General features: G+C 34.9%; 1 protein-coding gene across 6 annotated transcripts in view; it reads right to left on the bottom strand.

Annotated features, from left to right (window-relative positions):
- The window catches only part of SSBP2 (single stranded DNA binding protein 2), a 245,763-nt gene that overhangs the window by 177,635 nt on the left and 47,370 nt on the right, over positions 1-20,758 (bottom strand). The window lies entirely within an intron of this gene.

Genomic DNA, 20,758 nt, shown 5'->3' on the forward strand with positions numbered 1-20,758 from the left:
AAGTGCCAAACACTTAAAATGAGAATTATTCTGAGAATTATATTAAACAGCATGGGAGAGAAGACATTTGTTGAAGTTTCTCATAGGTGAAAAGCATGCTATTGACAGTGAGTCTATGTATGTAATTTAGAAATATCTCCTAACCTCAAGTTGAATGGCACTACCTAGGTTTGTGCTTCTCAACTCTTTTCCTACCCTAATTAATGCATGTGAGGAATATGAAATGCTCCTTTTGGTAGCAGGATGTCCCTGTGGAAGTGTGGCTCATCCCCATACTACAACATATGGGATACAGGAATTGGAATACTCCTATAGTTTCAAACAAAAAAATAAATCCTACTGGTGATTCTAATCACGCATTCTTCAAATACACATATCCCACACACCCTGTCCCTCCGCTAACCACTCCCAATCCTTTCGCATGATTCACTGACCATGATGGCAAATTTCATCTTGAAAAAGCAGAATATTTGTCTATTTTTCCTGGAGAGACTGTGAAGCTTCAAAACCGCCTGCCAGTGGCAGTGTCGCCCTACTGCCTACCTCAGAAGAAACACAGCCTCAGGTACTTCCCTGTAGCTTGTAAAATCTTGGGCCTAAAGCCAAATCAGTGGTGCAGGCTAGATAAGAATTCCAGGCCTAACTCAAAGGCTGAACAATAAGGATGTCCCACCAAGCGCGGGGAAGTTGGAAGTGAGAGGCAGAGTATAGCGGAGGCACTGTGGAGGGCCTGCCAGGAAGAAAACAGACTCCAGTGCAGTAAAGGCCAGAACACAACTGTTGCTATGTTCTTGCAATAAACATCATTCCTTAAAGTTAAGCAAATCACTTCCTTGTAATCTCTTCTTTACAACTATTAAAGGGGCTCATATATTTCTTCTATGTTTTCCCCAATTAATTAGGTAACAAAAAGGGTATCTCTTTAATAGTAGAATTAAAAGCAACAATCTCCATTCTTTCTGTGGGTCTAAGACAATGATTCTAAAAAAAAATGTATTGGTAGGGACACAGAATCATTTGGAGGAAAGGATTTCAAACTACATAACCAGAGATTTGGAAGCATCTTCCAAAGGGTATGCCTGTCCTCCTACCCTTAGAATCTGTAATAGCACATCATTCCCCACAGTGTGATAAAGTGGGATACGGATAAGAAAAATCCAGCTATGATACCACCTTATAGATCCACATTCTGTAACCTTCCTTAAACAAAATTAATGCTTCCCAGGCAATCAGGATCTGTGCTCTAGAAAGAGTGGTAGCACTGCATGGGTGAACAGTTAATTAACTCTACTGCCATGATGCCTCCGTAACACATCACCAACAAATCTCCAATATTTTAACAATGACCTGTGTATGTAGGATTCTCTGAACCTATCTCTTTAGCCCTATCCTCTCTACCAAGCTTCAAACTTGCTTCTCCAAATTACTGTTTGAAGTTTCTAACAAGATATTTCTCTCCTAAATCGACCACATCCAAAGTTAAATATACCTCCTCCATCTCCTTACAGTACCTGTGCTCACCTTGAATGAAACACTATTTCTGAGTCTCAAGTTTCCTCATTTGTAAAATGGGAAGAATGCTACTTTCCCTGAGTGATGTTGAAAGTCTTAAGAGTACAATAAATAGTAACAACTCATAATTTCAGCTCATTCTCTCACAGCCAGTAATATGTTACCAAGTCATGTATAGAGTCTAATGCCACAATCTCTCCTGCATTTGCCATTCCGTTCGTATCCTCCTTCCCACTCCTGAGAAACCAAGAGGAGCTACAGCAATAACAAAAGTATTTGCTCTACCTTCTGTTACAGACATTGTATATTTCCCATTTGCTCCCCACAATAGAGGCATTAGGGCCAGAATAAGATCTCCAGAAGGTTCTGGGGCGGTGGTGGTGGTGGTGGGGGAACCCTGCAATAAAAGATACTGTTTTAACACAAATGGTTTCTTGGGGAGTAGGGGATGAAATTTGTCCATCCATGCAGGTAAATAAATCACAGCATGATCCCTTACCCAGTGACACGAGATCATTAAACACATGATGACAACATTTTATTTAGGTCTGATTTCTACCAAACAGTGAAAATTTAAAGATAAATATTAAATACACAATGCTTTAACCTGTATATATTATCATATTAACATTTTCTTTTTCCTTTTTAAGATCCTTAAAGAAATATAACTATTTTTGATGAAGTACATTTTATCTATTCAACTGGTAGAAACATTAATAATGATAATCAGTAACAGATGAAGTCCAACAAGTAATGATGGGGCAGAAAAACTAAATAAAGCAATAGAACCAGTATGGCCTAGTTAGAGTTGGGGCAAACATCCTGTGCCTCCTGCAGGAGCCTAAGGGCAGCTCTTGTTATGGCACTGTCCTCTAATTAACCATCATAATGGTAGCTTTGTGCCTCCAGTAGAAGATGAAACTTTGTCATGCATACTATGCAAAAATCTAAGATATTCAGCAATATTAAACCTCTGATATATTTTCTGCAAACACTTTTTCCCAGTTTACTATCTGACTTAATTTTAGTCAGGTTTTGTTGTTTTGTTTTGTTTTGTTTTGCTTTGCTGGAGGGGAGGTGAGGGAGAGACATTTGACACTTTTGATGTTTAAATATAGAAATAACTAATATGAAAAGAAAAATACTAAATCCTTATAGATAAATGGGCAGAGATAAAAACAAACATCACAACTAATTTTAAAAACAAGGAAAATGTTAAACATCACTAGGAATTATAGAAACACATTAAAGAAAGAATGGGATTTTAATTCTCACCTAAAAATACATAATGTATAAGGAAATGGATATGCAAACACTGCTAATGGCAATAAATGGTATAAGTCTTTTCAAAACTAATTTGGCAATTAGTATACATCAAGAACTTTGAAAAAAATTTTCACCCATCTTGATCCAATAATTCCATTACTGGGAATCTAATCTAAAAAAAAATTATCCTAAATATAGAAATGACTAATGTACAAAGATTTTTAACCAAAGAATATGAACAATTACAAAATAATTAAAAGGAAACTGGCTCTTTTAGTAAAATATTTTATATGCTAATTTCATGCTTAAAAAATATAATTCAGAATTTAGATATTCTATCCTCATTCAATAAGCACTTAAGTGATTTCTTTCTGCCTAATTCTTGAACTTTAAAATGTGAAGAAATGTCATTAACCATACCACCGACTAAAGTTATTTCAAAATTATCTGGTGAAAATGACAAAATTACAAAAACATAAATATTATCATTCACATTTACAAGCTGGTGAATAGGTGTCATCTAACAGTACTAGGATAGATTAAGTATTTAATTAATAAGGCATCTACCACAGATATTGTCACTTAAGAGGCTAATAACCGTAAATTCTCAACTATCCTTGTAAATTAAGGGACTTTACATTCTGGGAAAAGGGTAAAGATCTTACTTCATTCAATTCTTTCTATAATCTAGCTATCCTTCCTCTGAAAGAAATGGTAGCAAATAAGGAACTATGGGCAAGATATTAAAATAGATGTTTTCGAAGACAGTATTGTTAATTTGCATACAAGTTTTCCAAGATACACATAAATAAAGGGTGAATACTACCTATAGTTCACAGCTAATTCCTAACCCTATTTCTACATACATATATATATGTCAGTATCTATGTGTGTGTGTATAATACATTTATATAAAACAAGTCTTATTTCACAAGAATTAGGTAATAAAAATGGCCTAATTTTTAAAATCTGAATCTACAGAATATTTACAGCAGATATGACTGTTAATATCATATGACGGATTTTTTAATCTTGTGAACAAGGTTCATCGAATTTCCTTTACATTACACATGCTAGTTATAATAACATATGATTTAATATTTTTAAAACTTTTCAGGAATATGTACTATAATGTGTGCCACTTGTGAATAAGATGTAATTATGCCTCACAATATTCCTGTGAGGTATACAGAGTTATGAACTATGCATAAATATCCTTAGGTATGTATCTATATAATAAAAGTCCAGTTACCAATAAATGGCCATGTCTGTCAGCCTGACCGTAAGATTCTGGATCTAGTTTTCACACTTAGATCTGTCCATTACCTATTAAAGAACCTGTCTTTTGCAAGCTATCTCTTTTTTAAATTGTGGTATATTGACATACAACATTATATTAGTTTCAAGTGGACCACATGATTCAGTATTCATATATATTGTGAAATGATCATTACAATACATCTAGTTAACATCTATCACCATATATGGTTACAGAATATTTGTATTCTTGTAATGAGAGCTTAAGATGTACTTTCTTAGCAACTTTCAAATATGCAATACAGTGTTAACTACAGTCACCATGCTGTACATCACATCCCTGTGACCTATTATTTTGTAACTGGAAGTTTTTAACTTGTGATTCCCTTCACCTATATCAAACCCCTCCCCCGCCCCACACACACACCCCTCCACCTCCACCTCTGGCAACCACCAGTCTGTTCTCTGTATCTATGAGGTAAGCTATCTTTTTAATATTACAAGAAGACGTAGTATTGAAATTGAAAAGCAAGAGAAAGTAGCTATTCAATATGGGAAAACATACATCCATCCTAAACTTCAGTGATGAAAACTGATTTTGTTAACATTTTGCCATCTTCTTATATTTATCAAGGAAAAAGAAAAAAATATTCAAATAAACATAAAGCCTTCCAATTAATAGACTCCCATTTGCAATTTTAAAATTGCAAAGGTGGAGGGAAGACAGGGTAAGATAATAAAAAACAGCTGTTCCTAATTTCTCTTGAAATTAAACTATTATAATCCACTTTATCACTCTTGTTTATATCTCCAGCACCTGAAATACTAAGTACCCAATAGATATTTTTTAATGAATGAATGACTCTCTTAGATCAGGCATAAAGCACTTACAGAATCCTTTTGTTTCTTCTAATCTAGGCATTCAAAGGACAAGTGTAAGATATCCCTTATTTTAGATAACCATTAGTATCCTCTCACTATCCTTAAGATTCGGACTTTCAATCTAAAACTATACTGTTTAACATAGACATTGCCAAAACAGTTTCTTCACAATGACTCCTAATCCCTACAGAAAGAGGGCAAGTTTTAAAAAATACATTAGTCCATTCAGTTGTGGGTGATAGATTTTTGTTGTTTTAGCTGTTATCTTAAACAACACAAATCCTCAAAAGACACTAACCTCTCTTTCTCTCTTTAACTCAAGATTAGGGAATGAACAATAAAAAGATGGTAGAGGGCTAGGAGACTTTTAGAAAGAATGGTCTGTCTAGCCATTTCCATTTACTACTGGTGAGTAGTACGTACCTAAAATCCTGCATCCAAAATCCACTCCCCACTTTTTGTCCTTAAATCCTAATGTCAGTGACCAGAGAAACCTCAGATATAGACAACTTAGAACAGATTAAGTTCTCCTAATGGTCTTTAAGAGTCATGTTGGCTCTAGGAAAGAGATCTCTCTTATTCCTGAGCCACTGTGTAATTTCAGTGTTGACTCCTCAGTGTCCAAATGTAACTCTTTGGTGATAAAACGCCAATAGTTAGCTGGATCACAGCTAGCTAACAAGTAGCAAGGAGCTTTTGGCAGCCACTGAGAGGCTGCTTATAAAACTGTAGGTAGTTATTAGCAGTGAAACTAGATCAGCCTGATCAAATTTTCAACAGAGCTTACAACCTGGTGCTAAGGAGGTGTAAAAAAATTAGAAATCTGTTTCTGACACTGTCTTTAAAGTTCTTCATGAAAAGTAAAGCTAAAAACCAGATACAGAGTGTCAAAAATGTGTCTCTGCAACAGCATAATACTACTAATACCCAGCCTGTGTTCTAAACACACTGAAAACATTTAATTTTAGTATATTCTCAATATTAGTTTTAGAGAAATAGATACCTGATATACACACAATATTGAAGATACTAAACTGGACATTAAATATTCTAGGGCAGGGATAATTGCGTCAGTTAAGATAGACAGGGATAGGAATGAAATTTTTTTTAACAGTTAGATGAATAACTGGTCATGAAACAATACTATTTTGCTAATGTTTCACTGTTGTCCTAAATATTATAGATGAATAATGTTATCAGTATGAAATCGAATTAAATGATTTGATATGCTTAGAAATAGAAGTATTTGCCTTATACCGACAGACAAGTTCACAATTAAAATAACTACTATCAATTTTGGGGAGATAAAAAGGACTAAGATATTAAAAAAATGAGAATTAATAAAAAAAACTAATCAACAGTTTGTAGAAATATAGTTATTCATAGAATTCAGTAAAATTTTCCATCCAATCTTCTAGCTAAGCTGTATACACTGGAAATATAGTACTGGGTACACTGGACTATACTTACTCCACTTCAATCACTTACTCCACTTCAATCCACCTCAAAGACTATACTTCATACTCAGACTCCCATTTGCCTATGGAATTATGATATACACAGTTAAAGTCTTAGTCTTTACTTTCTGTTTGTATTAACCTTACAGAGAGTAGATTTTCCTTTATATCCATCCACCCAGAACAGTAGTAGCTTCTTAATACTTAACTGATTAAATAAAGTATGAGGACTTCTCATATTTTATTTCAATGTTTTAACATCAACATTAACAGACTTTCACTTAAGCTATGCCAGAGGTGGAGGCATAAGTGGGGCTGAACTTGCCATCTGGCTATAAACAACAAGAAAACTGAATATAATATATGTAACAACTGTTTCAGACACTGGGCAACAGGCAGTGCGGGCCTGTACTACCTGAGAAAGGGGAAACAAACTATATTGAGTCCTATCATCATCCTAGTTTTCTGCCACAAGGCACATTCTGGAACACTGCGTGGTGAGGGAGAAACGTAATTACAGGACAATGGTCTCTGGAGTTAAGGAGATCAAGAGACCAAATCCGGGGAAAGTTAAGGCAGCTTGAATTTGTGGGTGGAGGAAGCTACACAGAAAAAATGCTCCAACTATCTGCATAGGAGTCCCTTTGTACGTGTATAGGGTGAAACTCCACCAGGTCAGGCAAAGGGCTCACATAGGGCTGGGAAGACACAGTGGGTATCCTGATTTAACTAAGATATAACTACCATTGATAGAAATTTCCTAAGAGTTAAATGCAAATCCAAAAACACAATGCATCAATTCTCCACTACCCTACAGATTCAGACTAAAGACAGAAGTTACACAGAAGTTAAAAACTATTTTTCCAACAAATTTTCTATCAGTTTTATAACAGAATTATTATTTCTTCCTGCATTCACATATGAATAGCAAAAGCACAATAACTCTGACTAAATATTCTTAAGTCACTTAAAAATGATTAGGATATGAGATTTTATCCAGCCTAATTATCTTCAACTAAAGCAAATTTTTCTTTTTTTAAAAAAAGGAGGAAAACTAAGCATAATGGTAAAGTGACATATTTACTTTTGGAATTAACCATGTTAAATTTACATTCTAGTTCATAAACAATTAATATCACATATCTTATTATTCAATTTCAGTTATTTTTAACCAGTTCATTACTTAAATATCCTTTCCTCCACTTAATTGCATAAAAGCACTTCTACCAGAAAACAGGCAAATAAAGCATAAGGGTTTAATAAACTAATAAGTCAAATGACATTAAATCTTTTTACAGGAGAATCTTGGCATGTCCATTTGAAAATAGTATCTTTAATGAAAGTCTTATTAACCTTTATGTTATATTTATTCAAGGTTCTCAACATTTGTACAGGAAATTTAAAGGTAGAAAAGAAAATTATAATTGCAAATTATTTCCCAAAGGAGTAACAGGAGTAATTTTAGCTAAATAAAAAGTGATCTTAAATAAGAATTTTGAAACTTAAAAAAAAAAAAAAAAAAAAAAAAAAATATATATATATATATATATATATATATATATATACACCACACACCATTGATAGTACAACCTCACCTCTGGAATTTATTCTGAAGGTAAAATATACAAAGAGATTTATATAAGGATTTTCATGACAGTTTTTCTAATAGCAAAAAAAAAAATGGAAATAACTTATAAGTCCAAGTCTATGGAATTCATTATAGTACACCATTTGCATATGTGTGTACACAAAAAGCATAAAATAATGGAAGTACACAGAATACAATTTTAAATAATTACAATGAACGCTGACAACACCAAATGCTGGTGAGGATGTGGAGCAACAGAAACTCTCATTGCTGGTGAGAATGCAAAAGGGTACAGCCACTTTGGAAGACAGTTTGGCAGTGTTTTACAAAGCTAAACATACTCTTACCATAAAATCCAGAAATCATGCTTGTTGGTATTTACCCAAAGTAACTGAAAACTATGTCCACACAAAACCCTGCACGTGGATGTTTATAATAGTTTTATCCATAATGGCCAAAACTTAGAAGCAACCAAGATGTCTTTCAGCAGGTAAATGGATAAACTGGTATATTCAGATAATGGAATATTATTCAGCATTAAAACCAAAGAGCTATCAAGCCATGACAAGACATGGAACAACCTTAAATGCATATTATTAAGAGAAGCTAATCTGACAAGACTGAATGATTCTAACTATATGACATACTGGAAAAGGCAAGACATACAGTAAAGGATCAGTGGTTGCCAGGAGTAGGGCAGCGGTGGGGAGTTAGGAGGGATGAATAGGTGGAGCACAGAGGATTTTTAGAGCAATAAAATTACTCTGATATTACAATGTGAATACATGTCATACATTTACCTAAACTCATAGAATGTACAACAGTGAACCCTAATGTAAACAATGGACTTTGGGTGATAATGTATCAATGTAGGTTCATCAATTGTAATAACTGTACCACTCTGGTGGGGAATGTGGATAATAGAGGGGTCTATGTATGTGTGGGGGTAGGGGGTATCTGGGAACTCTGTACCTTCCACTCAATTTTGCTATGAACCTAAAACTGCTCTTTAAATACATACATACATACATACACACACACACACACACACACACACACATGCATATGCACATATATATGTATGTATATATATATATATATATATATATATGAATGGTGATTACAATAAATAATGGAGCTTCTTCCTTCTCTATATTGTTCTATATTTTGCAAATTTTCTATAATGAGAAAAATTATTTTTAAACTTAGTCATGAGTTTGTATCTTCTCCTCCAAGCTTATTGTAAATTATCTATAATGTAACATTTTCCTCAGGTACAGATGAACAGTAATAGTTTACTCTAATAATAAAGTATTTCAATATACTATAACCAAGAAGACATCTTTCTAAATAATGCAAACTACATATCCCAAAAAAATAAGATGAGTGGAAAATGCTTAAAAGTAGTCTAATGTATTTCTTCTGACTACTAAGCACAAAAAAATAACTTATTCAGAACTTCTTCCTGGCTTTATCACTCTTATTTTTCTTAATTCTTCCCATTTTCTTTCCCTATCTTTACACATCCCATTTTGGCATTTAGATTTCTTCTGCTTTACATCTGCTTTCCTTTCCCACTCACGTTACATTCCCTACTACTTCTTGCAACTTCTTTTTTAATGTTTCCCGTTCCATTTCCTTAACCACAGCCAAATTCCTATGATCATCTAGCATAATAACTTTTGGTGATGTCTTTAGTTGGGCCTACCTCATTATTGTCATATTTAAAGTATCCACATTAATATGCACCATTAAGTGAGGCTAGTGCTTATAATCCATTTTCCACTTTCCCTAGAGCAATTCTGGAAGAGTTTTTCCTCATAACAAATTCTAGCAATGTCTCTAATCTATACTCCTTAGGGCACAGGCAGAACAGACAAGAAATGCTTCAGAAGAACACACCTATAAACGCAAGGATCCAGAACTCTTAATACCACTGAAGGAACGTAGGCAGGTATCATAAGGAAAACCTCAACTCAGGAAAGACACAGGATAATTGTTTGCCTCTGATTTTCAGAGGGTATAAATGCATGGTCATTATTTTTTAAATCATTATTTGGAGCTATTTTTTTTTAAGTTCCATATAAAATAATCAGAATCACAGGGGTTCCCCCCGCCCCCCGGGCTTAATGTATTTCCTAGTGGTAGTGTGAAATATTTAAACATTTACAGTATTTGCTCTTTCAGGCCATTTATTCATCTCTTTATTAGACAACTCGTAAGCATCTATTTTGTGTAAAGTACTGAGAACCAATGAAACATCATTAACTTAGGACCCACTAAAGTAAAATTTGCAGCAATATGGTCAGAAAATATGTCTTGACAGCAAGAAAGAGTTTAACAAATTAGTAGCATAAAGGTAATTCTAAATATCTAATGTTAGAAACAAAAACTATTTTTTAACATCCTGACAGACTTTACAAATAAAGTTATGCTCATCATCATCAACAGTTAATAAGTTCCTAGTATTTTTCTGAGTCTTAGACGAAAACGAAACAAAGATACAAATCTTACCCTCAGGTAATTTTCAGACTTGTTAATAGCATGAAATATGTAATTAAAAATAAGATCAGTAACAAAAAGTAGCATATGATGGGTGCACAGACAATAAAAACATCAAGAATTCAGAATAGGAAGAGACAATTGTAAGAGACTTGACAAAAGCACTTTAACAGAGGAAATGGCACTTAAGCTAGGTATTAAGGGAAATATAGGATAAGCAGGAAAAAAGGAGATTTTTAAGGAAAAGATAATAGCATGAAAGGATTATCTACAGGCATACCTCAAGATATCATGGGTTTGATTCTGGACCACAGCAATAAAGTGAGTCACATGAATTTTTTGGTTTCCCAGTGCAAATAAAAGTATGTTCATACTATACTGTAGTCTATTAAGTGTGCAATAGCATTATATATAAAAAATCACAATGTACATATCTTAATTGGTTACTTAATTTGTTACTTAATTTGTTATTGCTAAAAAAAAATACTACTATCATCTGAGCTTTAAGTGAGTCATAATCATTTTGCTGTTACATGGTCTTGCCTTGATGCTGATGGCTGCTGACGACTAATCAGGGTGGTAACTGCTGAAGGCTGGGGTGACTGTAGCAAGTTCTTAAAATAAGACAGCAGTGAAGTTTGCCACAGCAAGTGACTCGTCCTTTCATGAATGATTCCTCTGTAGCATTCAATGCTGTTTAACAGTGTTTAACCTATAGCAGAACTTCTTTCAAAATTGGAGTCTATCCTCTCAAACTCTGTTATTGCTTTACCAAATCAGTTTATGTGATATTCTAATCCTTTGTTGTCATTTCAACAGTCTACACCAGAAGTAGTTTCCATCTAAAGAAGTCACTTTCTTTGCTCATCTATAAGAACCAATTCCTGGTCCGTTAAAGTTTTATCATGAAATTGTAGTAATTCAGTCACATCTTCAGGCTCCACTTATAATTCTAGTTCTCTTGTTATTTCTACCACATTTGCAGTTATTTCCTCCACTGACGTCTTGAACCCCTCAAAGTCATCCATGAGAGTTGGAATCAACTTCTTTCAAACTCCTATTAATGTTGACATTTTGACCTCTTCTCATGAATCGCAAACATTCTTAATGGCATCTAGAATGGTGAATCCTTTCCAAAAGGTTTTCAATTTACTTTGCGCGGATCCATCAGAGGAATCACTATCTATGGCAACTCTAGCTTTACAAAATTATTCCTTAAATAATAAGATGTGAAATTTGAAATTACTCCTTGATCCAAGGGCTGCAGAATAGATGTGTTAGTAGGCATGAAAACATTAATCTTGTTGTACATCTCCATTCGAGCTCTTGGGTGACCAAGTACACTGTCAATGAGTAGTAATATTTTGAAAGGAATATTTTTTTCTGAGCAGTATGTCTCAACAGTGGCCTTAACATTTCAGTAAACCATGTTGTAAACAGATGTGCTCTTATCTAGCCTTTGTTTTTCCACTTAAAGAGCACAAGTAGAGTAGATTTAGGATAATTCTTAAGGGCCCTAAGACTTTCTGAATGGAAATGAGCATTGGCTTCAACTTAAAGGCACCAGCTGCATTAGCCTCTAACAAGGGTCAGCCTGTCCTTTGAAGCTTTGAAGCCAGGCACTGATTTCTCCTCTGTAGCTATGAAAATCCTAGATGGCATCTTCTAACATAAGGCTGTTTCATCTACATCAAAAATATTCAGTGCAGCCACCTTCTTTAATTAACTTACCTAGATCTTCCTAATAATTTGCCATAGCCTCAACGTCAGTACTTTCTGCTCCACCTTGCACTTTTATGTTATGGATTCAGCTTCTTTCCTTAAACTTCATGAGCCTCTGCTAGCTTCAAACTTTTCTTCTGCAAATTCCTCACCTCTCTCAGCCTTCATAACATTGAAGAGAATTAGGGCCTTTCTCTACATTAGGCTTTGTCTTAAGGCAACGTTGTGGCTGATTTGATCTTCTATCCGGATCATTAAGGCTTTCTCCAGATCAGCAATAATGCTATTTCATTTTTTATCTTTTGTGTTTTCATTGGAGTAGCACTTTTAATTTCCTTCAAGAACTTTTCTTTTGCATTCACTACTTGACTGTTTGGCATAAGAGGCCTAGTTTTCAGCTTATCTTGGCTTTTGACATGCCTTCCTCACTAAACTTAATCATTTCTAGCTTTTGATTTAAAGTGAGAGACATGCTAGTCTTCTTTTTATTTGAACACTTAGAGGCCACTGTAGGGTTATTAAGTGACCTAATTTCAATATTGTTGTGTCTCAGGGAACAGGGAGGCCCAAGGAAAGGAAGAGAGATGGGGGGAATGGCCAGTCAGTGGAGCAGTCAGAACATACACAACATTTATCTGTTAAATTGGCTGTCATAGGTCAGTATGGTACATTGTGCCCCAAAACAGCTACAATAACATCAAAGATCATTGATTATATATCACCATAACAAATTAATAATAATAATAATAATAAAGTTTAAAATATTGTGAGAATTACCAAAAGATGACACAGACATGATGTGAACAAATGCTATTGGAAAAATGGTGCCAATGGACTTGCTCAACATAGGGTTGCCACAAGCTTTCAATTTGTAAAAACGCAATATGTGCAAAGCACAATAAAGCAAAGCACAATAAAACAAGATATGCCTGTATATTATATGGACACTGATGGACAAAATAAAATTCTCTATGTACTTGAAAATAAAATGGTTTCAAAAAATATTTTATATACCAATATGGAATAGAAAACTTTCATTCTATTATGGAATATAATATAGTAATAATAGCAACTTATATGTATAATGTTTTATAACATAAAATGTTTTCACTTATGACAGTATTTTATTAATTATTTAGTAGCAGCTTCTAGTTATTTTATTAAAAATTTCTTCACAGTTGTCTTAATTTTTTTCAGCTCATTAAAATGAGCTTCACTATGTGCATCTATAATTGGAAAAAATGTTCATCTAGATGGCATTTCCTATGGCACTTCCTAATTATAAATTTAGGTTACATGAAAAACTTCGAAATATAGAAATTTATTTTGTATTCAAAAACAAGCAAAATCCCACAATTCTTTAAAATATCATAAAATGGAATCAATATTTTTCAAATTTAAAGTTATCCTGATTCTTGTTATATTTGTATTTAAAATAATTTTTTAAAATATATCTCTATATAAGAAGCCAAAATAATCAATAGATAAAAGAGAAAAACAGAGGGGAGGAAAAAAGGGATTAAACATACCATGAACCTCTTCTATATTAATCTCTGGATAACTAATTTCCAATCGATTGCACTAAGAAGTATTTAACACCCATGAGTCCCTAAATTAATGAAAATAGAGTGAACTAAAAGATCTTGACTTAAGCCCAGATGGAAATAATCAAACTAACTCCTTGATTTTAGATAAGCAATCACAGCATAATCATCAAATCCAAAAATAAAACTAAGGAGATAACTAACATGTTATCTAGGTTCCTGAATTAGTATCCCCAAAGAATAGGCACTCAGAAACACTGCAGTAAATCTGATAAGGTCAACTTAATAAAAATAAATATAAAATCCTGTGCTTAAATCAAAAACCTTAGACAAGATAGATATATATTACTTGATAACAACAGCCCATGTGAAAAGACAGGCTTTGGTTGAGAGTTTAATATGAATTAATAGTGTATTTGACTACTCTGCTCAAATACTTAACAGGTTGTCAGCTATTACAGGGATTGGTCTTAGTTCATATGGCAAGAGAAGGTGGAACTAAAACCAATGAGTTAAAGTGATAAGAAGGTAAATTGGAACTCTATATACCAAAAACTTTTTTCTTTTTTTTTTTTTTTTTTTTTGTAACCATTACAGCTATCCAAAAATGTTATGAGTTGGAAACCATTTTGGGGCTGGGAAATGTGAGTGTCCAAACTCTGAAAAAGTAAAGGTACAGGTTGAAGCTGGGGATACAGCAGGGGCTTTATTCACTGAATAAAGTTTGGACCAAATGACCTTTAAAATATCTCCCAAGTATAAGATTAAATAATTCTATTATTATTAAGACATAGCCCAGACAGAGCAACTGGGTGACTCCAGATCAATGGAACTATTTGGTAGAAGAGTTGTAATTAGGATGTATGGCTCTGAAAACTTAGTCCACTACATCTAGAAAAATACTGTAAAACATCACGATTCAATATGTTCCTGGACGAAATTATACCACTCAGGAAATACCACTGTGTGACCAAGTAAAGGACAGAGAAATGGCAAGCTCATCTGTCAAAGCTGAACCTAAGGCAATTGCCAGCACAACCATCTCTCCTACCACCCTGCTCGTCTACTCAAACATTAAGAAAACTGTCTCTCAAGAATATGTGTGTGGTTCCTATAGATCAGTGTGGACCAATGTTCCAAAATTTCCAAACCAAAAATGTGAGATAAAAGCATGCTAACTATACCAATGGGAAAAATCTGGGGCTACCTGTCAAAGGTTATTCAACTGACTCCAGAGAAGTTGGTTTGATGGGTAAAATCAGACAAGCAGAATTCCAGTTAATAAACGGAAAGAGGTACTGTGCATTACTATAAAACTGTATCTGAAAGAATATGCAATTTTTAAACACATTTACTCTTTCCAAATTCCCCCAGATGTTAGGTTTTCAAAGAGTAGAGAAGTGCTATATCCTATATTAGTTTAATCCTTTTAACCTAATCTACCTTATAATTAGAAACCATACTTTTTATTCAAAAACAGTTGAAGGGGATAAACTACACTAATATTGACAATTACAAAGTCAGCTAAATATAAAATGTGTTATAATAGGTTCATGGTACTAAATCAGATTACTATGCCATTTCAGTGTTTTCTTGGCATATCAAAATATAATTTATAGAATTTAAGCATAATATTTTAGCAGAGATCTACCTTCCTTAATTGATTTCCTTAAATAACTGCAAAATTAAATGTGTTTGAAAGCAGAATGGTTTGTAGATCAAAACACTGTTAGGTGCATAATCTATTCTTCTATCTTTTAAAAGATCCTTTTGATTATCCACAGTAATATCCAGGAGAAATATCATGTTCCAAAACAGCAGATTAGCTAAATTTACAGAGCTTTAATAAGTTTCAATTCTTGTCCCCCCAACCCCACCTAAACAAACACACAAACAATTTTAACCTCTTTTCTAGCAGAGACTGTTAGTTGCTTCCAAGGTCCCTCAGCTGAGTAGTAAGAAACCAAATTTTAAGCTGGACATATTATTCCTCAGCTAAAAGATAATATTCTATTTCCTTCGAGTCGGGTGTGTTCACTTGCCTTAACTTTGGTCAAAGATATAGATTGAAGTTGTAAGACTTACACAAGGGGGTACATTTCTTCTACATCCCCTCATCCTGTTACCAGTCTGTAAGGTGGGTGTGATGGCTAGAGTTTCAGCCTCCATCTTGGACCATGAAAATGAGATCACTTTAGGAATGCCAGATGCAATGGATTAAATGTTTGTATTCCCTTCCCTCTACCAATTCATATGTTAAAACCCTAATTCCAAAGTGATAGTATCTGGAGGTGGAGCCTTCAGGAGATGAATAGGTCATGACCATGACAGTGAAGTCTTCATAAATAAGATTAGTGCCCTGACAAGAAAAGCCCAGACCTAGCCGGCTTGCTTTCCACCATGTGAGGATACAAGAGAAGCTGGCAGTCTACCACCTGGAAGAGGGTCCTCACCAGAACCAGAGCATGCTGGCACTCAAACTTACAGCCTCCAAAACTGTGAGGAATAAATTTCTGTTCTTTAGAAACCACTCAGTCTATGGTGCTTTGTTACAGCAGCCCACACTGCCTAAAACACCAGAATAAAAAGGTAGAAGGGCTATAGACCCCTGACAGCTTCATGGAACTGCCATTTCAGCTCTAGACTCTCAACCTTCAGACTTCTTTCATTTAAGAGGAAATAAATTTTAATCTTATTACTATTTAGGGTTTTCAGTTATGTAACCTAATCAACTCCTAATGAATACATATGCTGAGTATCTCCAGTCTTCCCATAGGATGACTTCCCCACCACTCTCTCCAAACTGTTCTTGCTGCAGTGTCAAAAGTGATCACTGTGCACTACTCCTCTTGGTTAACTTCTTCAGTGTATTAGATTAAAACATCAAATCACCCTCTACTCATTCTCCTTCATATCTTAAACCATTGCTTTGTATTTCCTACAAGCTTTTCTTCCTCCACCTACTCTAAAATGTTGACAAGCTCTAAGATTACTTCATAGTCTTCTTGTACAACACGTTTTCCTCAGACCGACTATGCCAGTCAATAGAAAACAGTCAATATTTACATGGCCAAACCTCTATCTCAATTCAGAATTTGCTAAATGCTCCAGATCAATTTATTCAACTGTTAACTGAGGATATCCACCTGAATACCCACCATGCAAATTAAACACCACATTCCTCTCTGTTTCTCCTCTTAGTTAAGGACACATATCCAGTCAGCTGTCCAAACTGAAAACCTGATAGTCATCCTCAATTTCTTACTCTCGCCTGATATACAATTAGTCACTCAATATTCTGGATCCTATCATCTATGACTCATCTCTATCTTCTTTGGCAATGTCCTCACTGTCACTTTCCAAGATTACTATAGTAGTATTTAAGTTGGTCTTCCTTTCTCTTATTGTCACTCCTTTCCATAGGTCATTCTAAAGGTCATTGCAAAGCAACAATCCCTTAAAGTTGCTTCCGTGGTCACTGGTGGGTCGCACCTACAGGGTAAGGGCCAGATACCCAAATGTGGCAAATGTGGACTGCCCAGATTGGGCAATGGCCTCTTTCTACAGGTTCGTCTAACTCAACCCACATAGCACACCCATGGGGAAACCAAACTGAACAATTTCCTTAATTGTTGCACAGCTACCTGCCTTTGCACAGTTCTACTGAGTGGAATTCTCCCCTCCTGTTAAACCAGGAAAGTGGTTCCTCCTCCCTGAAGAGTCTAATCCAATGTTTCTTAATTATCTAACCTTTCCTGACCACCACCTTCTCTCTAATGTCCTTCCCCTTTCTTTGTACCACCACTGTACCATTGTTACAGGAATTATGCAAATACATAATCATCACTGGGTATTGTATCTAGTTTTTCTTTTAGAACTTGAGACTGGGAAAATTATAAATTATCTTTGCATTCCTAGTACATCTCTGACATAGTAGGTGTTAACTGAAAGAAGAAAGGAAAGAAAGAAAGAAGGGAGGGAGGGAGGGAGGGAGGTAAGGAGGAAGGAAGGGAGGAAAGAGAAAGAAAAAGGGAAAGAACAAAAAGGAAAGGAGGAAAGTCTATCTGATCAATCCTCACAAGAACTCAATGAGAAAAATTAAGAACCAGGACGATTTTAAAATGTATTTAAAGTCATTCAGTAATTAATATGTAGATTAATTACTACAAAGTAAAAAGTATGATCATCCATCTTTCTCTCAAGTTTCCTTTAGTCTCGGTATAACACTTTTCCTTTCAATATCCCAACATTCCAATACTCTCCACTTTCTCTAAATGTGGCAGGGAATTTGTTTATAAAATTAATGTGCCTACAAAGCATAAAAAGTTGCCCAAGCTTCCAGTTCCAGTCTGGCAAGTAAGGAGCTTAACAAGTAAAAAGCTAAACAAACTGAAATATCAACAACTTTTTGTAGATCTTAAGAGAGGTGAAGTCACAGAGAAAACTACTGTCCCAAAAACTAGAGAGATAGACAGGGAAGTAGAAAGAAACACAACTAACCGGAACAGAAATCCCAAAGTGAGAACCTACCCAGGAATCAGTGACAAGGTAGGAAAATCTGAACTGTAATTGACAAATTGCTAAGAGCTCAGTGCGAACAAGTCTGAGATATAAAAACTCCAGGGTAACCCCGACATACAGGGACCCCCACACTATCATAAATTTTACCTACAGGAGCCCAACCTAGTTCTCCCAGTTGAGTACCAGAGAAAAATCCCCCCATGTTTCTAGCAGAGGGAAGGGAAAAGCAACCATTTTGATATACACTAGAGCATTCTGTCCTCAGGAGAAACTCTGCTACAGCCTAAACTGCTGGGGTTTCATCAGAGTCCAACATACCTGGAGTAAATAATATACACAACTTCAGCTGGCTCTAGCCCTCCACTTGCGGAAAGGGAATACACAACTCCAGCCTCTACTAGGCATCCTGTCTCACTTACGGGGAGGAAAAAAAACTGAGAAGTGCTGGTGAAGTTCACAGTTAAGGAGCACAGGCTCGCCAAATACTGAGACCCAATCCTAGGGCTACAGAATGTTCCCTCCTCCCCACCTTTCCACTATATTGCTACAGACCTTTTTTAAAGCAGTTCGTTTTACCCAGCATATCGTCCATCATTCAACAGAGATACAAGGAATACCAAAGGCAAAAAAACACATTTCAAAGAGACCGAACAAGCATCAGAACCAGAGTCTGAAATGGCAAGAGTGTTGGAATTAGACCAGAAATGGAAAACATAGACAACATGCAAAAACAGATGGTTGATGTAAGCTAATCGGATTATTGCTAGAAACTTCTCTTTACTTTGACTAAATGAGATTTAGTTGGCATATTTTCTTATTTAATAATGCTTTCTTCTTTTAATGGATTTTATTTTACACTGTTTTTAGTTATGCTACATGGTATAAACTATTTTTGGTATAATGGTATAATATTTATCTTTGAAAAGATTCCAGAAGATTATGTCACTTAAAGGAAAATTTAATAAAGAATTGCAAATGCATAAAAGTAACATTTTAAAAACTGATCCATGTGCTCTATGGGCATCTGAATATTTTCTAATGATATTACAGATAAAAAAGAAGTATCAATAAAAGGAAATTGTGTGCAGGCAGAATCTGACTTGCAAATGTCGATCCTACAAATCTGTTGCATCTAAGAAATTCAAGCCCCTGTCTAGGCTGCCAAGATTCCCGTTTCCTTTCATGCAGCTATTGTTAAACATTCCCTTCCAGTTCCTTGTTGCACCAAATTCAACTAACCCCAGCATGACCCCATCCCAATATTATTCCATCTCTCCCAAACTCTCATTCTTCCTTTTCTAGATGCCAAAGATTCTCCACCTCCAAAATGATCTTTCATATATCTGTCTCCAGGTAATATTTCACCCATTTCCCTAACTCCCGGAAGTCCATATCTCCTTCCTGTCGCAGCTGCAGGAGATACTCATTCTCCTTTTGCCATTGCCACTAAGCATAGTAGGTGAAATAACCTCCCCTCACTGCCAATGGTCTGTGAGAAGACGTGAAAACCCTCCCTGTTAATTAGGAGGTATGGAAGTCAGGAAGAAAAAAAAGGAACATTCTTGTAAAGCCAAATAGATTCTTTAAAATTTTAGACTTACAGTTGGAGCTCGTATTCCCAAAGACAATGGGAAACCATAATATTATTAGTTCTGGTGTTCAGCTATATTATAGTACCATCTGGGAATGAAATTATAATTTATAATATTTTCTATTTAAAGATATGTTCTCTACACCAAACAAGCCAATTTACAAACCACCTTTTCAAAGACAACCTACTTAAATACTGGGAGCACTATGTAGAGTTATTCATTCATATTTTCCTATTCTAAGAAATTGAAATTATGGAAAAATAAAAGCTGCTGAAGAGCAAGAGCCTTGCATGTCTTGTTCAGCATTTTATTCTGCATCCAGCATTTGATACGCTTTAAGCACACAAAAATATGAGTAAAGAAGGTAGGTAAAAGTTGGGGTGGCCCAACATCCCCAAGAGTCCCCATCCATTATGAACTTATGCTGATGAATGGCTAAGGAAGAATATACGGAATTTCAGAGATCTAGAAGAAAAGATCCTTCTTTACCTTCAGGTTACATAAGATAAGTAAGGATTCCTTTTTAAATAATCTTAACATATCTATGGCCAAAATTATATCTAACCAGGACAGGCCATCAAAAATTGTTTGTCCAGGTGAAACTTGAATATTAAGTCATCTTTCACTGGTAATGCTACAAGATAACGTGATAAGGGCTTTTGATTTTAACCAGCCAGAAAAATAAAATAGAGGGCTGAAAACATTTTTCAGGGGAACAGGGAAAAGGCTAGCTATAGTAGAAAACTCTTTCAAACTAAATTATCCAGATTCGTTTTTAGTTCCACTTATTTCATTCACTCAAACAGTTGTACTCATAGGTATGTTTTTATTACAACAAACTATGACAGCTTCTATTGGAATTTACAACCTAGTGTTTATTTACTTAGAATGTGTCATTAATATTACTCGCCTGAT

This window comes from Pteropus medius, unplaced genomic scaffold (assembly GCF_902729225.1).
Source record: "Pteropus medius unplaced genomic scaffold, Ma_sr-lr_union100, whole genome shotgun sequence".
Lineage (NCBI taxonomy): Eukaryota > Metazoa > Chordata > Mammalia > Chiroptera > Pteropodidae > Pteropus > Pteropus medius.